General features: G+C 36.5%; 1 protein-coding gene across 3 annotated transcripts in view; it reads right to left on the bottom strand.

Annotated features, from left to right (window-relative positions):
• Window positions 1-15060, bottom strand: part of LOC150077077 (uncharacterized) — a 134661-nt gene extending 119601 nt beyond the window's left edge. For all 3 annotated transcript variants that reach the window (XR_016547674.1, XM_090386029.1, XM_090386030.1), the window contains exon 1: window positions 14918-15060. The gene's annotated coding sequence lies outside the window, so the exon portion shown is untranslated. The remainder of the gene's footprint in view (window positions 1-14917) is intronic.
• Between the last annotated feature and the right edge of the window lie 264 nt (window positions 15061-15324).

Below are 15324 nucleotides of genomic sequence, written 5' to 3'. Positions count from 1 at the left end.
AGTAGTAAACTCGATCTTATTGCATTTGCAATAATACCGATAGCTGGAATTCTGTGGGTTTTTACGTTATTATGCTGAAATGAGTTTCCCCTTCCATGAAATTTTCAATCATATAAAAAATATAAGTATTTATTTATTAAAAATTTAAGATGTTTAAACCTATGTTAGTAGTTTTATTGGGTTTCTGATTTTTTTTTAGCGTTTTTCTTATCGGACTGAACATTTTTTTTTGAGTGCTCTGCCTCATCCCTATTTTTCCCATAAGCCTGGTTTTTTTTAATGTGCAAAATACCATAAAGCGGAGAATTTTAGGAATACATGTACCGTGTTATAGCAGAACTGACTGTATATAGAAAATATGCAATACATATATAGCATATCCAGGATGGTTTGACATTAATGTACCTGGCACCAAATTATGTACTTGATTTCAGGCCTTATGTCTAAAGCTATGTTGCTGCTATATACTACTTAAGGAATGGAGCAATCAAGTTTCAAAAACCTCTAACCCTCTCCAAATTAAATTCTGTACAAAAGATTTGTAAAATTTCACACTTTATTAAAATATCTCTGAGATAAACATGTGACATATCTGTATAAATGCGCAAAATACAAGATGTGTTTTTATTTTCACTAATTGTCACATGCGCAACAATAAAGAATAGTGATTTTTTTTTCTTGGACATTTATACTTAAAAACTGTTCACAATAAACACCCGATATTCATCAAAATAAGCTCTAATGCTTTATATTATATGGATGATCTGAAATCAATTCTGTTCCACTCTTAAAAATAATACACCTTGCTTCTGTCATTTGTCACTATGTATTTGAAGTAATGTGATAACCTCACTTTCATAGCCACACACACAAATCCAAAACTGATAATTGACGATTTGTAGGGCATTATGTGGCGAAGCTTTGAAAGAAAAATAAATAACATTTTCTCTCACATAGGATATGGAAGAACTTTTTTACCCTGTGTCAGTGTCTAATAACTGCCACATTTTAAGAAAACAAAATGCTCACGAAAACAAGACATAAATCAATTTTTTTTTCAAGGGCAAATAAATAGGCAAAATGAAACTAACTTCACAGAATATATCAAGTGAGTGATTTTAGTATATCATATCCTTGGTATACACACTACTCTCTGTGCTAAATGTCGGCATAGCCAAGGCCAAATAATTCTGGCAGCAGTGGCAGGACCCTTGTCAGTTGCTCTACCGCCACCACCAGATTAAAATATTTATCATGGTGTATAAAGCATTGTAACAGTTCATTTCTTGATGGCTACCAATACCTGCCCAACTGTCCTTTCATACCTATATATTTGATATATCTTTTACAAATATGGAAAGTTTACTTTTCTTCTGGATTTCAGTCAAATTTGTGTTGTTCTAAAAGATATTTCTTGGCTAAATACCTAAGAGTATCTAGGAGTTTATTTATGCATGGGTAATGCACACATGTCATTTCTATTACCAAGGTAGTTTTAATACATTGTTTTAATTATATCTCATACTGAGAATACCTTCACAACGAGTCGCCATGGTATTGCACTACCTCAAATAAGTAATGCTTCACCTATAGAGAAGACTATTGTTACTTATTCTCGGGGGATACCACCACCCAGATGTTACCATTTCAGGTCTTTTTGGCCCCTCTTCAGTCAGTGGGTGGGTAGGTAGGTACCCTGTTGTTGCAATAGTGACAACCCAGTTATGAAATACAGTAAACCCTCGATTTAATGGACCCCGATATAACAGATTTCGAATTTAACAAACCGCACAAATAATAATACAGTAATTTACATATTAATCTCGACCATATTATTTTTTTAGGTTATACAAAACTTCAGTGTTATTATTAATTAAAAATTAATAATAATTAATCATTAATTTTACTAATATTAATACTAATTAATTTTAATTAATTAATTTTAAAATTAATTATTAATAATTAAAAATTAATAATAATTGCCTGTTTCCATTATTGTTTTAATAATTACTTCCTTTTATTTTTATAATCAAATTCAGGAAATTGTTTTTATTCTTTCTGAAAATGCATTCAAATAGCTGTTTTCCCAAATTACAAATAACAGATATGAGCAGGCAGTGACTTGTGAGCTGAACACTACTGGGGACACTAAACTGCAGGTGTACAGACTCACTTTGTTTCTGTCTCAGTCTGCCTCGAGCTATTGTGCGGTCAGGTTGTATACAGACTGTTTCTGTGATTTCTGAACTGTGACCTTATTTGTTAAATAATTTTGCAATCCTTACAATTTAAAATGGCATCAAGTGATAGAGGAGTTAAAAGAAAGCGTGTGAACTTAAATGTGGCACAGAAATTAGAGCTAATTGATAAGTTAGAACAAGGTCTCTCAGTAGCACATGTTTGTGAAATTTACGGCGTAAAAAAACAAACTGTTTCTGATATCCATAAATCAAAGGCCAAATTGCAACATTTTACATTTACAACAGAATATTGCATATTCTTTATTATAATTTAATAATTTTATATTGTACAATACTATATATTGTATTAAAGCTTTTTTTTTTACATTAAGAACAATAAAAAATGCTTGCCCGGGTTACATTTGATTTAACAGACTTTCGGCATTAACGGACACCCCATCCTTTCACCCCTATTAGTCCGTTAAATTGAGGGTTTACTGAATAGCTCTAATGAAGTATATGACTGGGTTGTCACTATTGCAACAACAACAGGGCACCTACCCACCTAAGAGGGACCAAAAAGTCCTGAAACAGTGCCATCTAAGTGGTGGTAGTATCCGCCGAGAATAAGTAACAACAGTCTTCTCCATAGGTGAAGTGTTACTTATTTGAGGTAGTTCAATACCATGGCAACTCGCTGTGAAGGTATTCACAACATGAGATATAATTAAAATGATACATTAAAACTACCTTGGTAGGAGACATGATGTGTGTGCATTACCATGAATAAATAAACTCCTTTGTGTTGTTTTTTCGCTTAGCTTATACAGTCACTCCCCGGCTTACGTAATACTCGACTTATGGAAATTCAACTTTACGTAAGTTTTTACTGGCTGGTGCAAACTTAAAAAAATTCTGGAAATTGTTGTTGTTGTTGTTGTTAAATTTGTTGGTGCATCAGCAACTTAGGCTATAATGCACTGGTTACTGTCTAATATCTTCTTAGTTTGTCTTACACGTGATATGGTTCATATATTGTGATATTTATTTATCAATTTTAGAAAGAGAAAAATGTCATTCATGTCCTCACGATCTCCTAGAACATTCTGTAATGATAACCGGCTGGAGTTATGAAAATGAGAGAAGAAAGCAGATTTCCGTTCTTGCAGATATAGCGGGCATTCCAGGATGATATGTTTTACTGTTAGTGAACATAAGCAGTTGCTGCATTGTGGAGGATCATCGTTTGTTAGTAGGTAGCTATGTGTGAGGAATGTATGACCAATGCGTAATCTGGCTAGGATGGTTTCTTCTTTTCTGTTTCGTCTCAGACTGGATTGCCATTGCTTGGGTTCTCTCTTGATTTCAAGAAGTTTATTATTTGCTTGACCTTGCCACATGCGTGTCCACTGTTGTTTATACATCTGTTTGATAATGGATTTATGGTCAATATAAGGAGTCCTGAAATTAGATGGTATCACATTTGTAGCACATTTAGCAGCTAGATCTGCCTGCTCGTTTCCTAGTATTCCAGCGTGTCCAGGGATCCAACAAAATATTACTAGCTGTCCATGTCCGTGAAGTTCTAGTAGCTGTGCCCAAATTTTTTGTACCAGCGGATGACTAGGGAAGAATTGACGCTGTAGAGAATTAACAGCACTCAATGAGTCCGTATATATGATGGATTTGGTACACGACTCTTCTTTGATATTCTCTAGAGCTAGAACAATGCCGTATAGTTCTGAGGTATAAGTACTGCATTCAGACGGAAGCTGTCTGGAGATGGTGATATTTGGTAATACTACAGCGGTACCAACTTTACTACCAATTTTGGATCCATCTGTATATATTTGAATGAAAGTGCTAAACTCAGAGGAGTGGGTCTTATGAATTTGTCTAATGTTGGAATCTGGAAGGTTATTCTTTCCCCATTGCTGAAAGTGTCTATCAATATGTATTGGGGGCATTTGCCATGGCTGGGTTTCCATGCTAGTGTCCTGAAGAATGTTAGTAAAATTCAGGTCCCAGCTTGTGATAAGAGCTTGAAGCCTAATGCCAGATGGTTTATTGAGCCGTGGTTTACTTTCATAAAGTTTACTCCATTTGGGTATAAAGAGATATTGCCATATGGGATGATGTGGAAGACTGCTGATTTTGGCTGCGTAATTTAGTAACAGAACTTGTCGTTGAAGATGTAGCGGTGGCTCATAGGCTTCGGTATATAGACTTAAGATTGGTGAAGTACGAAAAGCCCCCAGTGCAATTCGTAGGGCACTATGATGTACAGGATCGAGCCATTTAAGTGCACTCGGTCTGGCCGAGTCATATGCAGGAGACCCGTAGTCTAACCTGGATCTAATTAGCGATCGATATAGCTGTAGCAACATGTAGCGATCTGCGCCCCATGACATGGAGGAAATTACTCTCAGAAGATTTAGTTTTCTAAGACAACTTGTACGGATATGTTTTATATGCTCCAGAAAGTTTAATTTTTTATCAAAAATTACACCAAGGAATCTAATACTAGGCTGGAAAGTAATACGATGAGAATCTAACTGTAGGTCTGGATCAGGATGTAAAGAACGTTTGCGACAGAAGTGTACGGCTGTTGTTTTTGGTTTAGAAAGCCGATATCCGTTGTTTTTGGCCCAAGAGACTATTTTGTTAATAGTACCTTGTAGTTGTCTTTCAATTAGTCGCATATTTTGAGAGTGACATGAGATGGCAAGATCGTCAGCATATAGGTATGCATCAACTGTATTAGGTATACACTTGGTTATGGCATCAATCCTAATGGCAAAGAGTGTAGCGCTCAACACTGAACCTTGGGGAACTCCCTCTTCTTGTACATATGCTCGAGACAATGATGAATGGAATCGGACTTGAAATGATCTATTGCCTAGAAAGTTTTTAATGAATATCGGCAGATGACCCCGAAGTCCACATTTATGTAAGTCCTGAAGAATCCCATATCGCCAAGTTGTATCGAAGGCTTTCTCTATGTCAACGCATATCATGACTAGGTGCTCGTTTCTGAGGAAAGCGTTCCGGATATTTGTTTCTGCTTTGATAATGAGATCAAGTGTAGATCTTCTTCTCCGGAAGCCATGTTGGTTTGGACTTAGAATGTTTTCCGTTTCTAGAAACCATGTCAATCTAGCATTAACTATTTTTTCTAATGTTTTTCCCAGACAACTGGTTAGAGAAATAGGGCGGTAGTTTCTGGGATCTGTGTGGTCTTTTCCTGGTTTCGGGAAAGCTAGCACATAAGAATGGCACCAGCTAGCAGGGTAATACTCCTCTAGAAAAATTCTGTTATACAGTTGTAATAGGGCAGTTAATGAATCCTCACTTAAATGAAAGATCATGGTGTAAAAAATTCCATCGGGGCCTGGAGCACTATTCTTTAATTGGGAAAGTGCACTGCGCAATTCAATCATGGTCAGAGGTAGGTTATACGAATATGGGACGGCAGTATTAAATTTTAGTTTGTATTTTTCTGTCCGGGATTTTAACAATTGAAATGCTGGTTCATATGTGGCAACAGCTGAAAGTGTTTCAAATGAATTACCTAAGATATTGGCAATCTCCAGAGGTTCAGAAATTTCCTTCCCTCTTACGAGTAGAATAGGAGAAATTGTTTGTGTGTATTTGCCATTAATTCGTTTGATCTTTTTCCATATTTTAGAAGTATCTGTGGATCTGTTTATGGTGGAAGCGAAACGTGCCCATGCTTCTTTTTTACTCTCTCGTCTTATATGACGAGCTTTAGCTCTGGCTCTCTTAAACTGTAGGAGGTTGGCTGTAGTTGGATATTTTCGAAACAGATTCCAGTACTTATTTCTTTCTTTTTTAGCATTGTTACATGCTTCATTCCACCACATTTTTGGATGAAGCCTGATTTTGGATGAAGATTTTGGAATAGCAGCCTCCGATGCTTTCATTATTTTTCGTGTAGTATACCTGACTGCAGAATCAATTGTGAGGGTTGTTATGACGGCAGTATCTATTCGAGCTATTTCCTGGTATTTAGTCCAGTTAGCCTTTTCAAATTTCCAGCTTATCCTAATTTCTCTCTGGGGAGGAGAACTTGAGCTAAAAGTACAGATGATAGGAAAGTGATCGCTACCACAAGGGTTGTCAGTAACAGTCCAGTCTATGATAGGAAATATTGTTGGGGAGCATACTGAAAGATCAATAGCTGAACTTGAACCAGATGGAGAGTGTATGTATGTGTGATCACCACTGTTTAGAATAGTTAGATTATGTTTATCTAAAAATTTTTCTATTATCTGTCCTCTAGAGTCAAGATGTTGGGAACCCCATAGGGGGTGATGGCCATTCCAGTCACCCATAATACAAAAGGGAACAGGTATTTGCTTAACTATATCATCTAAATCATCAAGGCTGTATGAATGGTTTGGCGATAGATACAACGAAACTAATGTTACTGTTATACCAATGGTGACACGAACTGCAACTGCCTCTAAAGATGTTTGCATGGGGATAGGTCTACAGGGAACTACAGAGTTCACTATGACTGCTACTCCTCCATGAGCTGAGTTAGAGGAACTTCTATCTTTTCTATATATAGTATAATGTTTAATTGTCATAGACACTGTATTTGTGAGATTGGTTTCTTGAATGCACACTGCAACAGGCTTATATTTACTTAATAGATCGTAAAAGTCATCTACGTTACCACGGAGCCCACGGCAATTCCACTGAATAACTGTACTCATTGTTTGGTTTTAACTGGTGTCTGCTAACATCCGTGAAGTAGTCTGCTTACGCCTGTCTATTTTCCCCTTTTCCTTCTTTGAGAATACTGGTCTGCCTGTGTCGATGTCATCTTCTGGATGAATTTCAAGAATTGTATCGTCATCGCCTGCTTTTTCATCGATGTCCATGGTATCAGATCTGAGTTTGTATTTATCACTTCTTTCAGAGCTCTTGATTTGTTCTTTCTGTTGCTGTTTGGGATTCTTATCTGGAGGAACTGTTACTGGTGTATTTACTTCTTTTGTTACATATCTGGAGGGAGAGTGTTCCTTTGATGAAGAAAGTACTGATTTAGCCCAACCAGATATAGAGATATTTGGAGGGACTGAGCAGTCAGTTTGAGTTGATATTGAGCGTAGTCGTTGAGTAATTGATGCATACGTAGATGATTTGACAGGAGTTGTAAATTGTTTTTTTGCCTCTTGATATGACACCTTATGCTCTATTTTATATTTCTGAATATTCTTCTCTCGTTTCCATTGATCGCAGTCCTTAGAGAAGGCAGAATGATTTCCATGGCAATTAGGACAGTTTTGAGTTTCCTTGTTACAATCGGTATGTGTGTGTTCTTTAGAACCGCAAGCAGCACAAGTGACTACACCTCTGCATACCGTTTGCGAATGACCAAATTTTTGGCACTTGAAGCACCGTACCGGATTGGGAATGTATGGTCTAACATGACATCTGAGGTATCCAGCCTTTATAGTTGTGGGGAGAATTGGTGTTTTAAAAGTCAGTATAACTGTCCAAGTAGGGACAAGCTCTCCATCTCTTTTGATCAAAATTCTTTTGGCGTGGATTACATTTTGGTTGTTTAATTCCTGGACAAGTTCATCTTCCGATACATTTAGGAGATCCCATTCTGATATTACCCCTTTAGAGGAGTTCAAGGTGGCATGTGGGGTAACCTTTGTGGGAATTCCACCAAAGGTAGAAATTTTCAGGAGTCTCTCTGCATGTCTATGTTCGTTCATCTCCACTAATAAATCTCCAGATCTTAATCGACGAACCATTTTTGGAGGGCCAGCCACATTTTCGAGACATTTCTGAATCAAAAATGGAGATAACTTACTCAGTGGTTGGTCTGTGGAGGAATGCAATATTAAAAAGAGAGGAGCAGAATAATCTGTCCCTTCTTTTTTTTGTCTCTTGGCATGGGATGGGTTTAAGTCATGATCTAGGTCATGCCTATCTAGATCTGGATCAGTAGATCCGCAGCTGGACTGTTTTGTGTTTTCCATTACTGCTCCTTTTAGCCCTGGGAGAGTGGATTTCTTCTCCCAGACTTCCAGCCCCGCCACGTGGAGGCAGGAGCGGTGCCACCAGTGACCAAGCGATAAAGAGATTAGTTGTTAGTGTGTTAATAAGTTATTCCTATATACAAAAAGAAAGGTGTCTTGCCTTTCTGTCAAGTGAGCTAACTTCTTTACTTCAGAAGTGCAAAATTAAATAACTTCAGAAAAATAACACTATTCTATAATCAACCGCTCTTTTAAGTAAATCGCTTTCAAAATCGCTTAGAAATCGCTATAGTCACTCGCTTGGCACTCGGGGCCAATTCTGGAAATATATTTTGCATCCCATAAGAATATATGGAGGTATCATGAAAATATTGTAATGTGAACTCAATAACACATTGTTTTTTGGTTTTTTTTTTTTTTGGTAATTTGTTCCAAGACCTCGGAAGTTGAAATTTTCGCTATTTAACTAAGCTATTTATCTCTCTAAAAGGTCATTTTTATAATGAAAATTGCACTACACTTTCATCATTATCATATGATCCGTTATAAGAATCAATTTTGAACATCTTTGTGATATTTTTCTAAAACACATTTCTGGAGGTCACTACCATAAAACAATAAAAACAATTTGCACTTTCCAGGTTATTGGGCTTTTCTGTTAGTGCAATCTATTATAAATGGGTAGTAAACTTGATCTTATTGCATTTGCGATAATACCAATAACTGGAATTCTGTGGGTTTTTAAGTTACGGTATTATGGTGAAATGAGTTTTCCTTTCACTGAAATCTTCAATCATATAAAAAGCATAAATAAATTTTCAGCATCTTCTCTTCATTCCTATTTACTTATTACAATAGTGAAGGGAAAGAGACCAATGGAAAGTGCAAGTGCTAGCAGTGCTAAGAAACAAAACTAAATTTATTTAGAAATTAAGAAGTATGAAGCAGGACAAAGTTTGTCATCTATTGCACAGAATTAGGTCTCGCTGCTTCAACAGCGAATACTATTTTAAGGGACAGTGCGCATATAAAAGAACATGTTAAAGGATCAACACATTTAAGATCAACAGTGATCACAAAACAGCGTTCAGGTGCTATATCAAAGATGGAAAAGTTATTAATAATATGGATGGAAAATCAGATTCAGAAGCAAGTGCCCGTGAGTCCAATGGCTATTCAAGCAAAAGTAAGTAGTATTTATGAAGATATTAAGGATAAGTATGGCTTATCCTTATTATTAAGGATAAGTAAGAACCCCAAGCCAAGTTCGTGGCATGGCAAGCAACGGGTGGTTTAATAAGTTTAAGCATCGCACTGGTTTCCAAAACATTAAAGTATGTGGTGAAGTTTCCAGTGCTGATTCTGTGATGTGTTGGAAAAAACCCCTTCTAAATCTCAACAGCCCTCAACTTCTGCAGCAGCATGCTTATCAGCTGGAGAGTTTATTCTGGCAACGATGCTCGAAAGGTAAAACTTGCTGACATTATGCCTATCTCCTCTCTCTTTCTGTAATTTTAAAATTTTGAAATTTTTATAATTTTGTACACTTTTGTAAATTTTCCTGTACATGAGATAAAAAATTAAATAAATAATTCAATTTACATGTTCATCGAACATTTATTTTTTGCTTCAATCAAATTTGCTTAAGTCAAATTTGCAAGTGCTGCATAAACATTTAGGGAAATTCTGACTTACGTAAAGTTCCACAGAATGCAACCCTTATGTAAGTCAGGGAGTGGCTGTATAGATTTAAGAATGTGTTGTACAGATATAAAAAAAAGTTACCTGGTTCAACCCAGTTACTTTTTTTTTGTTTTGTTTTGCATAAGTCTGATACTAAACAAGCTTGGCTTCCATTCATCCTGATTTTATGTATATGTACTCAAAGTTGTTGTTAGGTGCTGCTACTGATATTTAGCACAGAAAACAGTGAATGCCAAGGTCATTATCTACTAAAATTGTGAACTTGGTAAATTCCTTAGTTTTAGTTTCATTTTGGATAGTAATACAAGTAAAATCACACTACTGGTAATTAAACACAAAGAAAAAAAGTAAATATGGGCCATCAAGAAATGAACTGTTACAATGCTTTATACATCATGATAAATATTTTAATCTGACAAAAGTGGTAAGGCTCCTGACATGTGTCTCTTCAAAATAACAATCTTGCACAAATTGTTAATCAATGATTAAAAATCTGAAATTTTTTCTAACTTCTGAAATACAGATAATCTGTTACTGTAATAATTTCTGAAATGATTATTTTTATGGTTATTGCAGAGTAACTGTGGCAAGAACCTGCTAAGTACCCAGCCACCAGCTTTGCAACTATTTTACACAAGGAGTGGCATGGGAGCCAATAAGTAGCAACACGTTAAGAAACTCATTACGGCTAAAAAAGCAAATAACTCTGAATTATAAACAAATGCACTGTTTGAAATTTCTTAAGAGTGTTGCTACTTATTGGCTCCCATGTGTAAAATAGTTGCAAAGATGGTGACTGGGTGCTTAGCAGGTTCTTGCCACAGTTACTCTGCAATAACCGTAAGGAAGATTTGTGACTGTTTACACATAAATAAAGATAGGAACCCAAAACACGATATTCACTAGATGTCAGTTACTCTGTGGGTAACAAGATGTATAATTTTAAATTTCATGTTCTTCGTGGCAGGCCAGATTTGAAATAAATCTGAAAATAGAAGCCTAATAATAGTGAATATTATTATTATTAGCCATATGGTGCAATGAAGCCTGAGGCTTATGCTGCACCAGCCAAAAAAAAAAAAAAAAATCCTGCATTACTCTGAGAGAGAGAGAGTCAGAAGTAGAAATGAACTGCCAAGAAAGCAAGAAAGAGAATAATGATGATATCCAGCTTAGGACCCTAGGTTTGCCAAGCCCATACTCACCAGATGTGACCCCCTGGAAGCACAATAAATAAAATATATAAATGCATAATAAACAGAAATATATATATACTTGCACATGTTTGAAATTTCCCTTTCTTAATATTCTTTTAAATTTCAAAATGGAACTGACTAATAGATTCATGTTTATATTTATGTCTAAAATGTTTTTTTTTTTTTAATTTTCAGCAGAATTAATTTTCTTTAAATAAAAACTAAAAAACACAGCATTTTTTAAATATTTAATTTTTATTAAAAAATTAAAAATTTACATTCGATAAGTATTGCAATCCATTGAGAAAAGAATAAATATTGGCATTATCCAATTTATTCAAACTACTCACTTCTACAACACCAGATAGATGTTTATTCCAACAATCTATTACACTCTATCTGAAAACAAATTTTTGCACATCTGTCCTGCAGCTATCCTTTTCTCCATTTAGGTCCCCTTAATATGTGTTAGGTCCCCTTAATATGTGTCCCCTTAATGAAGAGCAAGAAAAACACTGACAGGGAGAAAATTGAGTATACTGAGTTATGCAAAGCCATTAGAAAGAGACTCAGAGAGGACATAAGAAGATTTAACACAAGAAAAGTAGAACAAGCATTAAGGGAAAACAAAGGATTTAAATCAGCAGCCATGAGCAGTAATACAGAAAGACAAATGATACTGAAACTGAAGAATAGCGATGGTGTACTTATAAACAGCAGAGAATGCATAATTCAAATAGCAGAAGACTACTATAGAGAATTATACAAGGAGCGAGGGAATGATACCAGCAGTGGGGAAGATGGATTGCAAAGTAGCAACACATACGACATACCCGATATTCTTCCTGATGAGGTAGAACATGCATTGAAGAAAATGAAGAATCGGAAAGCCCCGGGGGAAGATGAAGTTACTGTAGAGTTGTTAAAATTGGGAGGAAGAGACATAACACAGAAACTGGCAAGGCTCTTCACAAAGTGCATTAGAAAAGGTGTGATGCCTAAGCAGTGGAATAATGCAATCATAGTTTTGCTGCATAAGAAAGGAGATAAATCAGAAATTGGAAATTATAGACCAATTAGCTTGTTATCCCATATCTACAAGTTGTTCACAAGGGTCATTACTAACAGATTAGAAAGAATACTTGATGAGAATCAACCGAAAGAGCAAGCTGGCTTTAGGACAGGATTCTCAACTATGGATCACCTTCACGTAATATCACAGCTAATGGAGAAAGCAAATGAATATAAAACACCATTATGCCTGGCATTTGAGGATTATGAAAAGGCATTTGACTCCATACAGCATAAGGCAATGTTTCGGGCACTGGAAACACAAGGCATAGATACTCCATATATTATGATTTTGAAGAAAATATATGAGAGTGCTACATCCTTTATTAGACTAGACAAAGACAGTAGGAAATTTAAAATCGAGAAAGGAGTTCGACAAGGAGACACAATATCTCCGAAGCTGTTTACTGCTGCCCTTGAGGAAGCTTTCAGAAGATTAGACTGGTCCCAGAAAGGAGTCAATGTGAACGGAGAGTACCTAAACCATTTACGATTTGCAGATGACATTGTGGTCATAAGCCACGATCCCAAAGAATTAGAGGAAAATCTTAATCAGTTATGCACAGTTAGTAAGGATTTTGGACTAAAGATGAATATGGCTAAAACAAAAGTAATGATGAACAAGTATGCCACGGAAAGGGAAATAATGATTGAAGGAGCAGTAATTGAAAAGGTGGAGTCATATACTTATCTGGGACAAGTTATTAGCTGTAATAATGATAAATGGCTGGAAGTCAAGAGAAGAATAAATTTTGGATGGATAGCATTCAGGAAATATAGTCACATACTGAAGAGCAATATCCCAGTTTGTCTGAAACATAAAATAATGAATCAATGTATACTCCCCACCATGACTTATGGAAGTGAAACTTGGGCACTCATCAAAAGAATGGAAGAGAAGCTAAGAACTACACAGCGAAGAATGGAACGAATTATATTGGGAATCAGACTGTTAGATAAGAAGAGAAACACATGGATTAGGCAGCAAACTCAAGTAAAGGACATTCTTATCAAAACTAAAGAACTAAAATGGTCTTGGGCAGGACACATAGCTCGAAGACATGATGACAGATGGACTAAGAAAATAACAGAATGGTACCCAAGAGGAGCTAGAAGAAAACCTGGAAGACAAAGGCGGAGATGGATAGATGAAATTCATGAGTTTTTGAGTAGTAAATGGATGGCCAGTGCTCAAAACAGAAGGAACTGGAAAGTTGCTGGAGAGGCCTTCATCCTGCAGTGGATTGAAAATGGCTGATGATGAATATGTGTTATTCAAGCAAAAGTAAGGATGCATGTAATTTACTCAATCCATTTAAGGCTTTAAACACTTCAATCAGGTCTTGCAGCTGCTGCAATTTGCATAACTAAAGATATCCTTGGTAAGGATTTCTCTTTTGTGTTCCTGACTAATCTTGTTGCTCTTCTCTATGCCCATTCCAACAGATCCACATCCTTCCTAAAATGAGGCTTTCAGACCTGAACACAGTACTTAAGATGCCCTATACAATGGGATAATCATATCCTTTTCCCTGGTGGCAAAACTCTTCTCCACTACCTTGAGTGTGGTACCACCCAACTGGTGTGTTATCTTGGGGTTACTACTACCCATTTTTTTTTTTTTTTTATTATTATCTTTATTATCATCATTAGCCACATGGTGCAAGGAAGCCTGAGGCTTTTGCTGCTCAGGACCCTGGGTGTGCTAAGTCTATACTCAACAGATTTGAGCCCCCAGGGGCATCCATAACAAGACCACAGAAAAATATTCATATATAGAAGGCATTGTTAAAAACAATTAAAGGAATCAGCAAAAAAAGTAAGGCCTTGAGGTGGTTTTCAAGCTGAATTAATTACAATTATCTAACTCAGTTGCAGGGTAAGGCACAGAATGCTCTTTGCAGAAAGACTGAAACTTCAATACATGCCCAGGGAAATTTTATCCAGACACTTATTTACAGTTCTCAAAGGCAACTCAAAACGCCCCTTCACTATGTTACTGACAAGGTTTTTCTTGAAGAGTTGGGGAATCTGTGGCAATGCGTGTTAGGCAAAAGCAGTTGTTGTTGTTTGGTTTTTAAGATCATTAGCAACTAAGGCTATATTGCTCGGGGAATATGCGGTGGTCATTCCCTGACCTTTCCGCATCCTCCGTATTTAGTCACGGGCTCGAACCCCGGTCTAATCAAGAAGCGTGTACTACGCACAGCTGCTCCTTCCCACCTGGCTACAGAGACGCCCGGCAAAAGCAGGGTGGGCCCAAGTAGGGACTATAGCATCCCATTATGATTAAAATATTGAATTTTTTTTTTTTTTTTTTTACTGTTGAATGATGATTAAAGCTTAATAATTCCCCCGGCACGCTAATTAACTCCCCACCAGTAAATCCTAGGGCTGTCCAGAAGAGTCAGTATAATGTGCCTGTAATTGCATCTACCCCTTTGGTCAGCTTGAAAGAAAATCTCGAGTTTCTTTCATGCGACCCTAGGCTGAGACAGGCTAGCCAGGGTATGACAAAATACCCATAAAAATTATTTCTCGTATCACTGACGATTTTGGTGTGGAAAGGCAGTGATTATCGCCATGGGCTACCTGCGAAGGCGGGAAGACAGTATGCACATGTTTCGAAACTGTACCGTTCATTGGGTAATTTTTACCAACGCGTGTGATCGCGGGTTCTTTGGCTGTCTTAACACACGTTTGTATACTTTGTTAAGTAAACAGAATTTGTAAAATCGCTTACTTGAATTTGTTAAAAGGGTTCATTTAAAACTACCAGCCCTGCAGCTCTCAATCTGAATTTATTCACATAAACGACTTGTCAGCTATTACTTGCACATATTGTATTGCCTGGGTCACAACATTAGCATGTTGCCAGGACTAGCGGCCGATATGATCAGTCTCTGTGGATGTGATATAAGACGTGGCTAAAAACAAAAGTTGTACACAAAAGAGAAACAAAATAAATAAAGCTAAATGGAAATGTCAACCAGGAACAACAAACCACCGATACTTTAAACTTCATCGTTTCCAAATCCGACCCTAACAATTAAATCAGTGGTATAATTATATTATTAAAATGATATTAACATATTTATACCAACAAGGACAGATCCAAGTTTTTTTGGGGTTTGAAGCTTGTACAATTTT

This window comes from Mastigoproctus giganteus, chromosome 12 (assembly GCF_048544385.1).
Source record: "Mastigoproctus giganteus isolate SK-2022 chromosome 12, ASM4854438v1, whole genome shotgun sequence".
Lineage (NCBI taxonomy): Eukaryota > Metazoa > Arthropoda > Arachnida > Uropygi > Thelyphonidae > Mastigoproctus > Mastigoproctus giganteus.
This window is presented reverse-complemented; position numbering and strand designations above follow the sequence as displayed.